At 36.6% G+C, this 14,688-nt stretch overlaps 1 protein-coding gene across 1 annotated transcript in view; it reads left to right on the top strand.

Annotated features, from left to right (window-relative positions):
• Positions 1-645: 645 nt before the first annotated feature.
• Positions 646-14,688, top strand: part of RGS5 (regulator of G protein signaling 5) — an 85,414-nt gene continuing 71,371 nt past the window's right edge. The window contains exon 1 of the mRNA XM_060297062.1: positions 646-866. The gene's annotated coding sequence lies outside the window, so the exon portion shown is untranslated. The remainder of the gene's footprint in view (positions 867-14,688) is intronic.

Consider the following 14,688-nt stretch of genomic DNA (forward strand, 5'->3'; position numbering starts at 1 on the left):
CAATCCTGGCATTTACTGGATCATAAATTGTTTGTGACTGTTTTTTTCTCCAAAATGTGTAAGAAATATAAATAAATCTTCTTTGAAATTTTTTCAGAAAACCTAGAGAACCAAGTTCAATTAGCAGAAATCTGGAGTAAGAGATTTGGCAGTGGAAAAAGTAAGTGGGAAAAGAAAAAAGATGAACAGTCAAGCAGAAAAGGTAAACAGCTTGGCATTTCTGTCTTAATGATTCTTTCATTTTCTTAAATTTGTTTGTTGAATGAGACAGAGGTAAATAAAGAGCCAAATGCTTGTAAGGGTCCAACACTTTGTATATTTCCAAATTTTAGTGTATATATAAATGTGTGTAGATGCCTCTAAAATATTAAAACAAAGTGTTTTATGATATTTGGGTTTGATTAGAGACTACTGTAATTACTTCTGTTTTTGTACAAAGTGAATAACAATGACTAACATTTAATGAGTCATTATTCTGTGCCAGGCATTATGTTATATTTAATGTGCATTATTGTATTTAAGCCTCACAAGAACCCTGTGAAGTGGGAACTGTAAGTATCCTATTCTTACAGTTTTGGAGCCAGCAGTAGAACCTGCACTCCTTAGCCAACTGCGATATCCAGCCTCCTATGAAGAACACAGTTATTTCAGGAACTGCCCTGAATTAGATCTAAGCTTCCTGCCTTTCTGAGAATGAAGCTTCCTATACGGCTTGAATTATGTCGTTTCTTACCTGAATTATGTGTGGCCATTGGAAGAATTGATTAGCTGCATGGAGATCTCTGGACAGGGTTCCACCTGGCATGATTTCAAGGACATATGATGAGAGCACAGTGTTTCCAACTGACTTACGAGAACTAAACCAGGTAAAATTATATTTATGATTTATTCCACCCACATTTAGTCTAGACTTTGAAATGCTCCTATGTTATAGTAAAACCAACTTGTTTCCTCAAAACAGTTGTGTCTTCTGAGCACAGTGGATTGCATAGGAGGCAGTGATATTGCCGAAGAACTGGGGGTGGAATCAAGGTCAAATCCATTGGTTTTTGTTAGAGAAATATTTTCCCTTCTGTTTTACTCCAGGTAGTGATAGTGAAGAATTTGCCTGACATCCATCAGTGATGAAATAGGTGACCCTACCTCATTTTCGTTTAATATCATCATCATAAATCTTCCTGTTTGTTCATTAATTCATGAATTATTTAGCAAAAAAAATAAATCCTTCACAAAGTAATTAGAGAGTGGTATTTATTCATGTTGAAAATTGTGTGGGGTTAGAATGGGGATTTAGGACTATTATGGACAGAAGACCCAGGATTGTCCAAAAAATACTCTGGCAAATACTTCTACCTTGGCCAGCGTTTTCAAAATCATTAGCAAAAAGGAAACCAGAAGTATTATTTTGCTAATAACTTTGCAAGCTCTTGGTTCCTCAATGAAAACTTTGTTAAAGAGCTGGTTAAGAGCATTTTAAATATTGAATTTTACCAGTTTTTGGCTGGCCATACAGAGAATAAGTTAAGAAGAAAGAGTTGGATTTTTAAAACTCTTATCCACACAGATATATAGCAGAGAGGAAAGAACAGGAAGAGAAGCAGCTAGCAAGGTGTCCTGTGGACTTGATGTATAAGGGTAACACCACCTATCTTGAGGTCAGATAGAGATGGAGAGAGGAAGGGGAGGGGTGAGAGTGAAGAATGTAGGAGAGGAAGGAGTTTTCCTTGACACTCAGAGTCCTAGGCTGGATCTGAAAATTAAACTGACAAAAACAGATTAAGAGGAGAAAAACATACAAATTTATTTAATATAAGTTTTATGTAACATGGGATATTTCATAAGGAAATGAAGATCTGGAGAAACAGTTAAACTGAGTGTTTTTATGCTAGATTCGATGAAAAGTAGAAAGTCATGGAGAAATATGATAGAGCAAAGAGTATGAGCTAAGTGTAGTAAACGGGGGGAAACTTTGCAAGGTCTCTTGCTTTGGGTTCTTCTTGGTGTCCCTCCATCTTGGATATAAGGATGCTCCATTCTTCCTGGTACAGGGAGGGCACTTCTCATACGAGGGTCTTATGACCAGCTTCAGGGGAGAAGGGCAGAGGGAAGGTCAAAGAGACTATCCTACTTCTGCAGGTTTCTCAAACTCCTTCAGATTAAAATAGTCAATATGCCAAGGGGCCATATTTTGAAGTAGCATGTCCTGCATCCCATCAAGAGAAGGAGATATGAGAAAGAATATGAAGAGAAGAGGAGAAAAGCAGAGAGAAAAGAGACCAGAAAGAAGAGAAGAGAACAAAACGAAGGATAGTGAAGGGAAAAACCTCAGCCCCACGAGAGGCCCTAATTCAGTAAACCCTGCATACAAGCCTGAGGTCAGAATGAGAGACGAGGGTTGAAGGCTGTCATTCACTGCAAAATCATGTCTTTCTTAAGTCAGCTTACCACATGGAGGCAGGGACCACATATGAGATCTCATGACCACTAGTACCCATACTAATCCATGGTTTGGAATCTAGCCAATCAGATTTATATCTGCTCCTCCATTGATGGAGGAGTGAAAGGAAAGCAGTGAAAGGAAAGTGAAAGGAAAGAAGAGGAAAAAGATGGACCTCCATGTGGGAAGAAGGGACCTTAAGACCTGTTCAAAGATTATTTATGCTTTCTTCAGTCTGATGATGCAACTTGTATAATCTATCAGGTTTTTTGTTTTTTTTTAAATTTGCCTACAAAGAATTTACAGTTGAAATGAATATAGGGGGTAAAGATGGCATTTTTGAGTATGCACTTTGAAGTATACTATCTTCTCCAAACACAGAGTGAAAATATCCAACTTGTCAAAGGCAGAGGCCAATGTTGATGCCCTGATATGGTCATTACCATAACTGTAGAAGGGAGAGAAGGCAACACTTGGCCTCACAGAGATAGACCCATATTGTGGGTATGGGCTTACCTTTACTGCCTGCAGCATTTCTGCCAGCATTATCATTTAAAGTTTTACAAAATGCCTGATTTATCACCTTAGAGTGCTGCTCCTCCATCAGAGATTACATTGTATGACAAATTAGTATGTGATAATGGCTCATACTCGTGCAATTCACTGGTTTTTACTGTAGGTCACAAGGCCCAGAAGTAGCTGGCTTGATAAAACAGCTAAATGGCATGGTGAGGGCATAGTTACAACATCAGTTGGAGGTTGATTACCTGAATATTGGGGTTCTGTGCTAATAGATACAATGCATACTTCAAACCAGCAGCCCATTTGTAAGCCAGCTTCACCACAAATAGAACGCATGAGTTCAGAAGCCAAGAAGTGAAGGTAGAAATGACCCCACCCACTGCTGTAGCTAACATCTCAGCTTATAATTTTGGTTTTATGTACTTTGACCTTAGGCTTGTTAGGTTTGGAAATCCTGGTACCAAAGAGTAGATTGCTTCTACTAGGAAATATCTCCATGCCTCCAAGAAATTGGAAGCTGAGACTGCCTGCTGGTCACTTGGGGCGTCTTATGATGCTAAACCAATTGGCAGAGCGGGAGTCACTTTACTGGACTTAGTGATTGGTCCTAATGATCAGGGGGAAAATGAATTGTTACAAAGGGGGAAGAAATGACTATAATTGGAATGCAGGGCACCAATAAGATGGTCATAGTATGAATAAATCGACCTCTCCCCATGATGGTATGGTAGCTGATAGGACTTTGTACCCTATGTTCAGCTCACAAACTTTTCTCCTAGATAAAGGATGAGAGTGAATGCAGACTTGAGGGGTGGACTTAAGACCTAAGATGGGTGGACAGTGCTTGATATCTTACATTCTCCCCTCCACACCCACTTTCCACCCTTCTCAAAAAGTACTGGATGTTGACTGGGAATGTCACATCAATATTGAGGCCATAATGAATGATGAAAAGAACCAGTTACAGAGTTCTTGAGGAAATTGTGAGGCAGGAGTTGAAAGGCTTCAGATTAAGAAGGAGATACCAGGTGGGTGAGGGTAAGGGTAGTTATTCCACTTAATTTCAAACAGTAACTTAAATAAATTAAGGGTTTTGTTTTTCTTAAATAACAGGAAGTTTGGGAGTAGGCTCTCCGGGCTGATACAAGGGCCATGTGATGCCAACAGTGACACAGACGCTTTTCCCTTCCACTAAACAATTTTTAGCTTGTGGCTTTTGTTCTCATGTTGGTTGCTTCAGGGTTGCAGGATGGCTGCTCTACTTCCAGTATCAGGTTGGCATTACAAACAGGAGGACAGGAAGAAAGGACAAATACAGTAAAAGCCATTTGCTTACTCTACTCACTTTCCAAAAGCAATCTGCCCTAGGAGATTAGCCCTTAAGAAGAGACTCCCTTGTACATATAGAAATACTTAAGGATGTTGGGGGTGCATAATTGCCCCTGGTTTAATGGGTATTGGGGCTGGATGACTGAAACATGAGGGCTCACTATACTATTTTATTTACTTTTGTATATATCCAAATATTTTGTAATAAAAAGTTAAAAAAAAAAAAAAAAAGAGATTCCCTTGCCCTCTGGTTTCTGGTTGCGTTTGGCCAATAGAGAACCCTGGAAAGAGATGGATGGAAAAGAAAAGAAAGAGGTCAGGGTATATAGTTCCCTCCCTTTGAAGGCATCCCAAGCTGTGTCCTTCACTGAAAGGACCCTGCTCCTCTTAAAGAAGACCTCTATTACACAACTCTACCCTAGGTTCTTGTAACTTCTTTCTTTGAAGAGGTTTAGGTATCTGCATCTGTGTGTATATAAAAGTTTAAAAATATAGTTTGGATACAAACCAGATGCCTATTAGCAGTTCCCTTGGAAAAGGGAAAGGAACAAGACTGAGAAAGGGAGCAGAGCCAGATTCAATTCATTTGTAATGATTTATTTGTTTCTTAATGATGTATTTGTTTTTGTTCTGGCCTAGGAGTACTAGCAGCTCGCTCTCTTTCCTGCTGCCATGGGTTACTAACCTGTTCCTTGTGGCATCCCTACTCTCTGCCTACACTTTTGTAATTAGTCCTTGTATAAGTAAGCCTTTGTCAAATTATCCAAATTTGAGTGTGCCATCAGTTTTCCTACTGTCACACCAGTATTGCATGCTTATTATAGGTCATGAAAGAACTAGGTGCTTCATGTAGGTTACTCATTTAATCCTCATTTGATCCAAAAAGGCAGCTACATGTACTGACTACATTTTATAGATGAAGTGACTGATGTCAGAGAGTTAAAATAACTTGCCTAAAGTCACACAGTTAGTATGTGATAGGTGCTTGGATTAAACCGAAGCAGCCTAGTTCCAGAGCCCCTGCTCTTAATCACCATACAATGCAGCCTCTCAAATAAATGATGTTGAACACACATGATGGAATACAATATTTACAGTGAATGATATAGATAAATATGAATCATCATGAGAGACCTCAAAGCCTGAACTTCAGGAAAAAAAGAAAGTTTCAGAATCATTCAATTTTATGTATGTTTTAAAATAAATACACAAAACTAGATTTAGATTATTTATGGTTTTATATATATATATACATAAATATAGATAGATATTTCTTTTTATATAGTAAAGTATATAAAATAAAAATTAAAAGATATATATTTATATGTAGTAAAGTATAAAAAATGATTTGGATGTGAGCTAAATGTATCATAATAATTTTCTAGGTAATAAAAAGAATGTGCATAGGGAAGAGAGCAAAGGGGATTTCAACTTTACCTGTGATGATTTATTTATTTAAAACAACAAAACATGGAAGAATCTGAAAAAAAAAAAGGCAAAAATGTTAGCAATTTTTGATTCTAGGTCATGAGTATATGAGTGTTTGCTATATTATCTGCTGCACTAAAAAAAAAAAATCTCATTTTCAGAAAACAAACGGCAAGAAAAAATATTTAAAGAAATACACATGCAAATAGAAAATAGGAGGTGAAGGTATGGAGATTGGATGTGAAGAAAATTCTTTAAAGAACTTTGACCCAAAAGGAGAGGAGAGAGATAGAGGTAGCTGTGGGCAGGGGTTGAGATCAGGGGTAGGTTTGTGAAGATGAGAGAGGTAGAGCATGGTTGTATGATAATGGAGAGTGAGCCAGGAGGGAGGAAGAGACTGTCAGCGAGGAGGACAGAGGGGGATTATTCGAAGGAGGTAGGCCCCTGCCTCCTGGTAGGGAGCTGCCAGTGAGGAGGAAGTATTTGCTGATGGAAATATGAAGGAGTTAGTTTTTGGAGGTTTGAAGTTCTTTTATTTTTCCCCCAATGAAATAAGATCCAAGACCCTGAGGAGAAGATGTGAGACAGTTCTTCAGTTATTTCAAAAAATGGGAACTTAAACTTCTTACAACCTACTGGAATTTTGGGAGAGAGTTGAGTACACATTTGACGTTGTTGATCACAAAATTAACATGAAACCTATCTCCCCTGTGTGAAAACTTGTGAATTCTCATCTAGAATATTCAATTGCTTACTGAAGCTAGACGTAGGTTTTTGCCTTGTGAATAAATTGGAGGGAGCAGGAGTGAATAGTGTTGAGAGTGTTTGAGGGATCACACTTCAGTTTCATGGAGTCTTGCCTGGGAAAGTAGGGAAGTAAATAGAGGAGGGATTTTAAGGCTAGTGATACAGTAGCAAGTTCAATAGCCTGGTGGTCCGACAAGATCAAAAGATTATTTTAATGGGATTACTTGATCAACTTATCTTGTAGAACAAGAAATGCTCTACAAGAAGTTTTGGATTTTAGATTTTGGAGGTGGTGCAGTTTCGGGTTATGACAAAATCCTGTGTGAGTCCTTGGTGGAGTGAGACAATGCTAATCAGAAATGAGTTTAAAAAAAACTTTAGGTGTAAATGTTGATTGGACACCCCCCCCCCCAACTTGGATACTTATACCACAATGAATGATGGCAAGAATCAAGGAGCAGGGGACTTCTCTGGCGGTCCAGTGGTTAAGACTTTACCTTCCAGTTCAGGGGGTACAGTTCGATCCCTGGTTGGGAAGCTAAGATCCCACATGCCTCATGGCCAAAAAACCAAAACACATACAGAAACAATATTGTAACAAATTCAATAAAGACTTTAAAAAATTGTCCATGTCCAAAAAAAAAAAAAAAAGAATCAAGGAATGGAGTGCTAAAGAAAAACTGTGATCTCGTGGTCAAAGTCCTCAGAGAGTAGGAGTAGCCAGAGAAGTTAGATGCTTATTTAGCTTCAAACTTGGGTCAAATAAATGAGAAGTTCTATTTCTGTTTCATAACAAGAAGTCTGGATATAGGCTCTCTAGGCTGATACCAACAGGCTTTTTTTATCTCTTTCTTTTAAACCATCTTTAGCTTGTGGCTTTTGCCCTCATGCTTGCTCCCCCATGCTTGCCAGGATGAAATGCCAACTTAATGCTACATACAGCATGAAGTTGTCACTACAGTCAGCAAGAAGGGAAAGGCGAGGGACAAAAGTAGAGATCCAGCTGAGTCTACTTTATCAAGTGAGTTTCTGCAAATCCTATCCAGTGATTTCTCTTTCCACTACATTAGATAAAATCGTGTGACTTGGCTAATCTCAGCTGCAAGGGAAATCTTAATTAAAAAAAAAAAATCTCAGCATATTGCTATTCCATACAAAATCAGTTTTCTGTTTTGGAAAAAAAAGAGAATGTGTAGTGTATAGGCAATTAGTAGTATCGGCCATATGTTATATGCAGGGGATGTGAGTCTTAGAGGATAAGCTGATTTTGTGAGAGCATGGAGGCATATGAATCTTGAAGGGACAATGTATAGAAAGGAAGAAAATGAAGATACCTCCGGATCCTGCAGTCAGGAACAGGAAATGAAACACGATATGAGGAAACAAAACAAAACAATAGCAAAAATAAAAATCCTCTTATTTGAGGACAAGTTCAATTTCAGTTAATGGTAACAGAAAAGACTTAAGTTAAGGAAAATAAGCCAATTTATAAAGACAGAGCTACAAAGCATCCAGTGATAGGGCTGTAAGAGAAAAAGGGATTGGGTCAGACTAGTATGAGGTTAATAGTGATGAACGGCAAGGCTTTACTTCTGGAGGTGCCTGAGGTAACGAGAGATAGGAGGCCTCATGATGTCGAGCCCTAATAGTAACTCTGAGGAGGGTGTGTATGTCTTTGTGGCTGCGGATTAGATGCCTAGGTTAGTAGCAAGATGGTTCTCAGGACAGCTGTCCTCTAAGGTTATATGCAGACCTACGAGGGAGCTATGAAGAAGCCAGCTCCTCTGGCTTCATGAGAGGTAGAATGATGTAAGGCAGTAGCAGGGCCATAGAGCCCTGTACAGTCATAGAGGTTATATTCTGACCAAGAAAGGAGGCTGGGGATGAGTCTCAGCCTATGGTCCACCAATTAAGCCATGCAGTTAGGTGTTCGGTCCACCCAGAATTGCCTCTTCTTTCTAATTCTCATGAAGATGATATCCCTGGGCAATGCTGTGCCACTTAGAGGTATTGTCATTTATTTAATTAACTCATTTATATTTTCAGTAACAGATTTACTGATACAAGCACTCCACCCTATGTGTTTTGGGGGACCCAAAGACAAAGTGTGTTCCCTATTTAGCCTCAAGAAACTTAGACTATAGTATGGATATAAGACACAAATCGTTGTAATCACCCAGATTTAAAGAGCTCTAGCATGTTAGAAATGGAAGGGAACTTAGAGGTCATCTATCTAAATTCCTCATTCAGATGTGTGAACCAAAAACAAAAAACACTTGTGTGGAAGATGGAGATAAGGATTGAAAGATTAATCCTCCACCTAAAAGATGCTGCTTATTTCGTGGAAAGAGAATTAAGAATTAAGTCCAAGACATTTGGTTCAGAAAGATCAAAAAAGGCTTTGTTTTTTAAATGTCCTCCAGTGCTAAGTTGGATATTTGTAATGAGAACATGGACTTACAGAATGTTCTTCCAGCAGAAATTATTTGTCAGGGGAGGATGCAGTTCTCCAGGGAAAGGGACAACCTTTTTAACAGTCACTACTGACCTTGAAGATAAATACTACCTAAGGGTAATTATACCAGAAAATCAGCTCTCACAGAACTATGCTGACTGTCTGTTCCCTTTATTAACAAAGTAGGACTCCTTGTTTTTAATGTCTTCTAAATGCGAAAAAACATGTAGTCTGGACCCGACTCCATTCTACTTCTAATTTAACTTATGTAGTGAGAGCCTCCTAGAATTTCCACAGGAATCGTCTAGTGTTTAGATACATTGAAGCCATCCTTAAAAGACAATTCCATTTACCAAAATATATAATAATTTAACAAAACATGAACCTAATGGAAAGAGTGAGTGAGAATCTTTCCAAAGATTCTATGCTTTCACTTCATCCTAAATGGATAGACTGGGGCTATCAAAGAAGCCTCCGTATCTTCTGTTCCGTTGGCCATAAATATCCTTAGAAATATCATCATTTTATTTTCTTTCTACTTAGTCTCAGATGGATCTACATTCTTTCCAACCTCAGCTGGCCCACTAGTCACCTTGTAGACATGCTTACGTCTCATTCATGCTTTTAAAAGTAATTCTTACTTACTTATTGCTGCTCAAGTTACCATGTCATTTCTCTCCTTCCAAACACCCTCAAACGTCTTGAAAGAATAGTGTTTACTAATTGCTTCAATGTCTTCAACTCCCATTCACTAGCAAATTTCTTAAAATTCTGAACCCACAACTTCTCAGAAATGGTGAACTTCAAGTTATTCTCTCAGTCAACTAGCTGGACTAAAACCTGAAACAAGCAAAGTATACGGCTTTCACTCCTGCTTCCTCCTGACTCATTCAGGAACACTACCGTTTCAGTGTGGGTCTTCCATACACATGATCCAGATTGAAACTGTTCTTGTCCCCAGCCCATCCTCCAGGTTTACCAATATAATAAGACAAGACCTGGTTCAAAACCAGTCCATCCAGCACAGCCTGGCAGACAATGTAGAAACCTGACCATAATGCGGTATCTAAACCCTAGGAAACTCTTGGGAGAAAACTCCCACAGGAGGTAATTTTACAAAAGGTAAAATCCCAGACAGGAATTAAAAACCATGAGGAGATTCAATGTCATGGAAAACAAATTAAAAACACAAGAGACAATTTTAATAGTGAGTCTTTACTGAGTGCTTAATCTACAGCACTATTATAAGTACTTAATAGGCACAGTCTCCTTTAAGTTTCACTTTATAGAAAACATCAAGCTGCCCAAATTTTACGTGATTAGTCCAGTGACACAGTAAGGGGTAGAGCTATAGTTTGAACTGAGGCTCTCTCTCTCTCCAGTCTGTGCTTATCCATTATGTTATACTGCTCCCCTGAAAGGCCATTGAAATACTTTACAATAAGTGGTTTTTAAAATTGCAAGGCAATAAAACAGGACATTATAGCCATAAAACTATAACAAAGTTATTCAAATGGATCAAATAGAAATCTTAGAAATTAAATTTATTACCATTATAATTTTAAGGAAAAAAACACCTGATTTTAAGGGTAAATAGTAGAATTGTCATAGCTGAATTCAGATAACATTGATAAAGTACTTCAGAATGCCACTCAGAAATTTAAAGTGATGGAGAATATAAAAATGAAGTTAAAAAGGGGATGATAGGGACTTCCCTGGTGGCGCAGTGGTTGAGAATCCGCCTGTCAATGCAGGGGACACAGGTTCGAGCCCTGGTCCGGGAAGATCCCACATGCTGCAGAGCAACTAAGCCTGTGTGCCACAACTACTGAGCCTGTGCTTTAGAGCCCACAAGCCACAACTACTGAGCCTGTGTGCTGCAACTACTGAAGCCCATGTGCCTAGAGTTCATGCTCCACAAGAGAAGCCACCACACCGCAGTGAAGAGTAGCCCCCGGCCGCCGCAACTAGAGAAAGCCTGAACACAGCAACGAAGACCCAATGCAGCCAAAACTAAATAAAAATTTTTTTTAAAAAAAGGGATGATAGAATGTGATGCTCAGCATTGTTTACTGGAAGCTTCAAGACTTTAATAGAGACTATTGAAAAAAGAAGCAATGTGCAGAGAATGGCTGAGAATTTCTAAAATTGAAGAAAGACATGGAATTTCATTTTGAAAAGTCCTTGATATCAAGCAGAATTAAAAACAAAGACACAGTATGCCCTTTGTACTGAAAAATGGAGGAAAATCCTAAAGGCTCCTAGAGAGATTGCTCACAACAGAGCAAGCACATTGACAGGAGAGCTTGCATCAGCACGAAATAGGTTCCAGAAAACAGTAAATATCTTCAAAGTGCTCAGTGCAAAAGATTGTGAACTAAAATTCTACAACCAGCGTAACATTTTTTTCTAGAAATACAAGGATTCTTAAAGTATACTCCCACAGATCCTTGCTGAAAGAACTACGAAAAGAAGACGAATGAGAAAGAAAAAATGGGAGATGAAAAGCCACAGTAGAAAAAAAATCAGTATGACATGAGAATAAACTTATAGTATATAGTGACTATAAAATACTTTGAAAGAAACAATAGCTTACTGTTTTGTGTGTGTGTGTTTTCTTTTTCTTTTAGCAGGAAAATAATAACATGAGAGAAAGGTATTTTATGGAAGCTAAGGTTTTTATTTTTTTTCGGGGGAAGAGGGGAATACTAAGTAATGTTTACACTGTTAAAATGCATTTAATATGCATATGAAAAATCTGTTGGTGGCCATTAAAATAATAGAGTCTATAACTGCTAAGCAAGTAAAGCATAATAGAAAGAAAAAATGAAAAAAAAACTTACTGTCTCAAAGTGAAGATTAACAAAGGGGGGAAATGTTAACACAAAATAGGATTGTAAAAATACATCCAAATATATTATTGATCACAATAAATGGAAAAAAACTATACTTACCAATTATTAAGAGGCATAAACTATTGTATTTGAAACACAGAGATACGTTTTTAAATTTAAAAGAAAGACCCAGAAATGATGGACATAAGCAATTACTAACCAAAACAAAGGTCAGATAGAAATGTTAGTATCAGATAATGTAGATTTTGGAGCAAAATTTATTGAGAGACAGTGACAGATATTACACACAGGTTTTTTAAAAAGCCATTCAATTAAAAGATATAACGATCATGACTTTGCAGGCATCTAAAAATATAGTTTCATAATATGCAAAGTAAATACTGTCTCAGTTACTAGAAGAAACTGAAAAATCCTTGCCATATTGAAAAGTATTAAAATATCTCCATGAGGAACTGATAAACAGAAATAATAAATAAGCATAGCAAAGATTTGAATACGATGAATAATTACAATAAAGAGATGTATAGAACCTTGCCTATAACCAACAAAAAGAAAATATACATTTTTCCAAGCAGATAAGGAATTTATCTTGACTGCAATACAATTAAATTACAAGTCCACAATAGAAAATTTTTCTTTAAAAATTATACATTTAGAAGGTAAAATACAGAAACTAAAACCCACATTTCTTAGTAATCATGGATTAAAAGAATACTATAATGAAAATTATAGGGAATTCCCTGGCAGTCCAGTGGTTAGGACTGCATGCTCTCACTGCAGAGGGCCCGGGTTCAATCCCTGGTGGGGGAACTAAAATCCCATGAGCTGAGTGGTGTGACTGGAAAAAAAAAAAAAGAAAATTATAAATATTTAGACTAAATAACATATCAACACTTGTATAATGAAGATAATACAGGTATTTAGAAGGTAATTTATGGCTTCAAATGAAAGGAAAACTGAATATAAATTAGCCAAGTGTTTAAACTATAAACTAATTTTAAAAATACACACTATAGAATAAACATTAAAAAGTTGAAAATAGGAAACAATACAGATAAAAACACACAAAGTAATAAAATAGGAAACAAAAGAGATGGTCAACACTAATATAAATTAATTCTTTGTAAAGGCTAACAAGGGAGAGTAAGCTTCTTGTGAACAGCAAATATCAAATTATTAAGCAAAAATATAGGAGAATATCTTTGTGGGTTTGTTGTACTGAAAAGCTCTTTTGCATAAGACCAAAACCCTCACATGGTAAAGAAAAAACTAGGTAAACTTGACAAAATCAAAATGTACCATAGACAAGGTAAAATGATAAGCTACAAAATGGGAGAATATATTTACAAAACACTGAATTAAGATTAGAATATATAAATAATAATTTAATTTTTTTTAAATTTTGAAATACTCTCAGTCTTATGAAAAAATTGCAAAACTGTGGCATTCCTATATACTTTTCACCCAACTTTTCTTAATGTTAAAACTTACATAACCCAAGTACAGTGTTCAAAACCAGGGTTTTAACATTGATAAAATTCTATTAGCTAATCTACAGACTATTTGAATTTTGCCAGTTGTCCCACTAATGCCTTTTTCCTTATCTAGAAACTAAGCCAGGACCCCATATGGCCTGTCTCCTCCAGTCTGTGACAGTATCTCAGTTTTCTTTGCTTTTCATGACTTTAATGCTTTTGAAAAGCAAAGGCCAGTATGTCTTTTCCTCAATTTTTCTGTTTGATTTTGATCTTTTTGTCTTCAATTTTTTTAAGTTCATTATGGGGATTAGGGATATCAGCCTTTTGTTTAGGATTTGTGCTACAAGTTTTCTCTCAGTTTGCCAGTTTTCTTTTGATTTCAGTTTTGGGATTTTTGTTATGACTTTATTTTTAATGTATCAAATTTACCAATTTTTTTCTTTATTGTCTTTGAATTTTGAGTGCTAGTTAGAAAGCCTTTCCCTACACTTAGGTTAAAGAGAAATCCACCCATGTTTTCTACTAGTGTTCAGGGTTTCATTTTGTACTTTTAGATCTTTAATCCATATGAAGTATATTCTTGAATATGAGGTATGGATCTAATTTTATCTTTTTCCGAATGGCAAACCAACTGTCTGGCACCATTTATTATGTCTATTTTGGTCCCAGTGTTTTGAGATATCTTTTTTATATACTAAATTTTCATACATAGTTGGGTCTATTTCTGAGCTATTTTGTTTTCTCCATATATTTATCTACTCATACTACATTGTTTTAATTATACAATATTTAATGTTCTGATATTCATGTATGTTTATTTTTCCAAGTTAAACTTTATTATCAAGTTAGCTAACTCCATAAAAAAGCTTGCGGGAATTCTTATGAGGATTGTGTTAATTTTAGAAGTTAATATAGTTAATATAGGTAGAACTGACATCTTTATAATGTTGAGTCATCCTAGTCAAAGAGAAGGATGTCTTTTCATTTGATTGACTCAAATTTTGTGTCTGCTAGAGTGTTTTAAAATTTTCCTTGTGTTAGTTTTATACGTTTCTTAAGTTTGTTCCAAAGTATTTAATCTTCTGCCCATTTTTGGATTGGGTTGTTTGTTTTTTTGTTATTGAGCTGCATATGCTGCTTGTAAATTTTGGAAATTAATCCTTTCTCAGTTGCTTCATTGGCAAATATTTTCTCCCATTCTAAGGGTTGTTTTTTTGTCTTGTTTATGGTTTCCTTTGCTGTGCAAAAGCTTTGAAGTTTCATTAGGTCCCATTTGTTTATTTTTGTTTTTATTTCCATTACTCTAGGAGGTGGGTCAAAAAGGATCTTGCTGTGATTTATGTCACAGAGTGTTCTGCCTCTCTTTTCCTCTAAGAGTTTGATAGTTTCTGGCCTTACATTTAGGTCTTTAATCCATTTTGAGCTTATTTTTGTGTA

This window comes from Globicephala melas, chromosome 1 (genome assembly GCF_963455315.2).
Source record: "Globicephala melas chromosome 1, mGloMel1.2, whole genome shotgun sequence".
In the NCBI taxonomy this organism is placed as follows: domain Eukaryota; kingdom Metazoa; phylum Chordata; class Mammalia; order Artiodactyla; family Delphinidae; genus Globicephala; species Globicephala melas.